This window comes from Morus notabilis, unplaced genomic scaffold (assembly GCF_000414095.1).
Source record: "Morus notabilis unplaced genomic scaffold, ASM41409v2 Scaffold748, whole genome shotgun sequence".
NCBI lineage: Eukaryota > Viridiplantae > Streptophyta > Magnoliopsida > Rosales > Moraceae > Morus > Morus notabilis.
Genome location: NW_010362182.1, coordinates 47,833 through 52,789, shown reverse-complemented (window position 1 = coordinate 52,789; position 4,957 = coordinate 47,833).

Genomic DNA, 4,957 nt, shown 5'->3' with positions numbered 1-4,957 from the left:
TTTTTTTTTTTTTTTTTTTTTTTTTTTCCCAAAAATGAGTCCCAAAAACATGGTAATGTCTCTTTGTCGGCTCCATAGTTTTAAACAAATTTTTATTTTTATCTTGAAACGCTTTTGATTCAGGTCAGGAAGTTAAATATAATGTTAATTAATTCCTTGGCGACTACTTGTGTGCCTCTTTGTAGACCTATTGTATTAGTTTGCATAAAAGTACAATATTTTTCACGTTGAGTTTGAAATTTTTATGAAACTATATATTACATTTATGTGGCTCTGATCTTTAGAAGCTACTTTTCATTGACTAATGAATTCTTTTATGTCACGTCCATAAACCTGACTAATACAAATCGATCAGGAGAGTGAACAAATTAATTATCCCTATCTTACAGCACAAAAGCAAACAAAAATTTGGGTATATAAAGAATACAACTAATATAATTAATGATTGTATAATAAAGCTAGAAGGTTACGGCAATATGTCTTTGAAAATAGCCCACAATTCAAGCATTTTTTTATGATATAAAGCATAGACAAAGGTCAGCGTATATCCCTAACTATCAGCAGTTTGCACTTGAAAAGGTAATTGGACATGTAATTGGAAAATCTATATTTTATATTATAAAAAGGATACGATCATTATTGGCCTTAGTGTGGTCCAGTCGAATGCCCTATTTGATACTCTTCTCTTTTTTTTCGTATATTTATTTATTTTATTTTTTAAGGGAAATTTTTATAGCGTTCGTGATTAAAACTAATTTTTAATTCTAAACTAATTTAATAACTTTAAAAAGAGTATGTACACATACCTTTTATAATTAGCAATAGCTCCCATTCTCCCTAACTCAGTGCATTCATAATTCCATGAATTAATATTTAAGATTTGAGTGTGAGAATGTATATTCTCCTGGAAGTTAAAACCATGTTTCTCAACTTTTTTAGATCCATTTAAAAGTCCTTCAGTTTGCATATCATTAATCAAATTAAAAGAATATTACCGGTTTAGCTTGACAGGCTCAGAGTCAAGAACCACAATATTCTTTTCCATCCTAAAGGAGAAAACCACATGATTCAAGTTTTAGAAAGGTCAGAATAAATCAAAAAATCTGATGAACACGTATATTATATGAGCAATGAATTGCCTAACTTATCGAGAGAACTCGATTAATTTTAGATTTCAGATAATCTTTCTTGGTACTGTTGCAAGGGAAAATATACTTTGCCACGTCAAACAACGACCAAGCTCCACGTGGTCGTCACCTGCCACATCAGCCAGCAGTCAACGTTCAAAATTGAGTGTCATTCTAATGGTGAAAGGATCGACCGTATGAGATACTTTGGGATAATTCTTAGAGGAACGCTCAGCAACAATAGGCTTGTAGTCGTCGACCCTACACGCAATCGAGGCGTGTATGAATTGAAATCCTCAGTGAAGGCCCTGGTATATACAGACAAGTACCTCGGGGGTGGAAGGCTCGCCCTAAAGTTGGGGCCTATAAGGAGGTATCGAACCGTCGTCCGTCCACGCGCCCCTCCTTGTACGCGCGGACGATGTCTCTCTCCCTTGTCTTCGGCGCCGTGAAATCTGCGGTGAACATCGGCCGCTTCTCACCCGCCTCCATGGATGCAATGGGGACACCTAAGTATCGCCTGCTATAGACGGAGACCCTTCCTCCGACCAGAGAATCGGAGGGGGCACTGGGTGTGGAGGTTTCCGCCTCCTCCCCCGACTCACCTTCGACCATACAGTCGACCCTATCTTCATCATCCCGCGGATCTGGGACGTACTCCTTGACCGCCCTCAGCACGGGATCACTATTGGTGGAGAAGGAAGAAGACTCGGCGGCAAGAGAAGGGTCCGGCCTCACAAGAGGCACGGACTATGATCCCTCTCGACGGCTAGCTCTTTTGGGTGCCATAACTGCAATGACAAATCTAAAATTAGTATCCCATAAGTCGAGAGGGGAGATAAGAATAAAGGTTAGACGTCAAATTGAGCTAACACACCTATGAAAGTCCAACTAGACTAAGAACGGCGACAATTCAAGCAAAGCGACGATGATTCGAACTTATGTAAGAACTAGACGATGAGAACTCATACAAAGCAACGACCATTCGAACAAGTACAGAAAACCAAACAGAAACCCAGACACATAAACTCAGCAGACTCACTCAAAACTCCTGTAACCAGTTCAAAACAGTGCGAAAAATACCAAAACAAAATTCTAGCATCCCTACCACACTATTTCTAACCATTCTCTCCAAGAAATCCTCTGCAGGCAGGAGCAAAAATAGAGAATAGGGAAGAGAAGTAAACATTCACCACACCACAATAGACAAAACAAAAAGGAGAAATGAAGGAGGGGTGCTTACCAGAAAACTGGGAGTGGAAGAAATGCAGGGACTTAGAGTGGACTTCACCTGAAAATCGCAAGTTTGCACGTGGGGAATGTGAAGAAGGGTCTTGGAGAATTTTTGGCAGAGTATCGACTTATTTCCAAGGCGTTTCGAGTGATCAATGAGAACCCGAGTATTTATAGCAGTGGAAAACCCTTGACTCTTAACCGTTTGATGAAATAACTGTGCATCCAACGGCTAAGGTGAAGGGACTCGATCTAATGGCGGTTGAGAGAGCGGGAAACAAAAAGGGCACGATCCAACGCCCTGGATTTGTCCGTTAAATGCGAGACCACATAAGCATGGCGACCGAACCGACGCGACGTTTACACTTCTTGAAGAGCTCCTAAGCGTCAGAACCATCATTGCAAGGGAGGTTCGAAGTTAGGTTCTTTCAACCGAAGCAAGCGAAGAGGCCAGAGAGAGTCCCATCATAATTAAAGCTTAAGGCAGTCCAAAGGAAAGCCTCGACCTGGGGGGCAGCTGTTGTAAGGAAAAATATACCTTGCCACGTCGGACAACGACCGAGCTCCACATGGCCATCACCTGCCATGTCAGCCAGCAGTCAGCGTTCAAAATTGAGTGTCATTCCAATGGTGAAAGGATCGACCGTATGAGGTACTTCAGGATAATTCTTGGAGGAACGCTCAACAACAGTAGGTTTGCAGCCGTCGACCCTACACGCAGTCGAGGCGTGTATGAATTGGAATCCCCAACAGACCAACAGTGCCATAGAGGGATCGACCTGGGCGAAAGCCTCCGCATTGACTTATTGAAATACAATAGAGACGCAGAGGGTAAGATGCTCAACTTTTGACCCAGATCCAAAGAGTAACCTCTGAGGTGAGAGGGGGAAAATTCATAGGTTACTTCTGGGTTTGGAGAAAGTCAGGAGCAAAGAAAATGATTACCTGCCTATAAACCACCTAAAATGGACCAATGAAATCTCGAAAGATTCACAGAGCCGCAATAGTGGAGAAAGTAGGTGAATCAACAGTCCAAAAGGTACTTAAATGCTAGAGTCTAGGTGGGTAGGATAATAGCCTACTCGAGAGAAACCGCCAAATGACCCCATGTCACGGTCTGCCCAAGTAATCTGTGAGATATAAAAGGGGCAAGGCCCCAGAGGGATAGGGGGATGAGAAATTAGAGAGGAAAAAGCCCATGTAATCTAAGAAGAGAGAAAATAGTAGAAACTTCTCCAAAATGGACGTAACTCTCATTATAGAGTAAACCACTATAATTTATGGTATTTTTCTGGATTATTTGCACTTGTACACCTATTCAAAAAACACTTCGAAGACTCACGTACAACCAGTTGCACTTTTTTCCGATATTACAACCTGTTTTAGTCAGTAGTCCGATTGACTACTGGACGGTAATCCGGCATAATCTTGTTGACGAAATTTCACCGTCAACGGTACAAGTTCATTTTGTTTTTTTGTTATACGGGCTTAAATATGTAACCGTCATCCCTATTGTTAGGCGGTGAAAAAAAATCACAATACAAGAAACTTGAAAAAGACTATTTCACCGTGGGTAATCTGGAAGAATATTTTCTTAACAAGATATTAAGTTCAAATCAATTTAATTTGTGTCCTATATATATATATATACACCATTTGTTAATGAAAAATTCCATCTAACATTAAAAGCGCGCCCTCAAACTCATCACATAGATTAAACGGAGACTTTAACAGACGAACATGCTAACAAAAACTTCTTAAACACAAAAAAATCTACAAAAACTATGGTTTAATTTTTTTCACAACTTAAGTCACAGCTAATGTTATAGTATTTTTTCTTATTAAAATTCAAATTCAACTCTTTTATTATAGTATTTTTCTCTCACATATACACAACTCAAATTACAAAATCCTAATTACTAATTCAAGGGCATGCTTTTAGTGTTGGACGTAATTGTACACAGACAATACGTAAAAATGTTTTGTCTCCTACAACTATATATCTAGGTATACTAACAGTAACAAAAGCCACAGTGAATTTATGGGGAACACGTACCCACATTTAGATTCTAGAATGTCTATTTCTCTTAATAAAATTTCTCTAAATTTTGAGTTGTGCCTTTATTTTATAAGAAAAATTGTAATTATAACTTCACTCAATAGTTGGAACATATAACAATGGCTGGGTTTAGCATTGTTTTTCGCTCCCAAAATTAGTTTATGCTTGTAGCAAAAACTAATTTTAGTGTTTGCTAAATCTCTTTAAAAATGCTTATTGAAGAATTTTTGAAGAATTTACAGCTAAAATCAGAAACAGTCCAAAAAGAACTTTAGCTTTTAGATTGTGTCAGAATCAACATAATATAATTAATGAAACTTTTATAATACCCATAATACTCTTAATGAAATTTAAAATTTACAATCTTCCTAATTTAAAATTTACAATCTTCTCAATCTAAAATTCAGACACGTAATATAATATAATATAATAGTAATATTGTAAAAAATAATATTATAATTTTATTAATAAGTCTAATATTATTATTTTATCATATAATATGATATTATAATAATATTATAATTATTTAAATAATGTG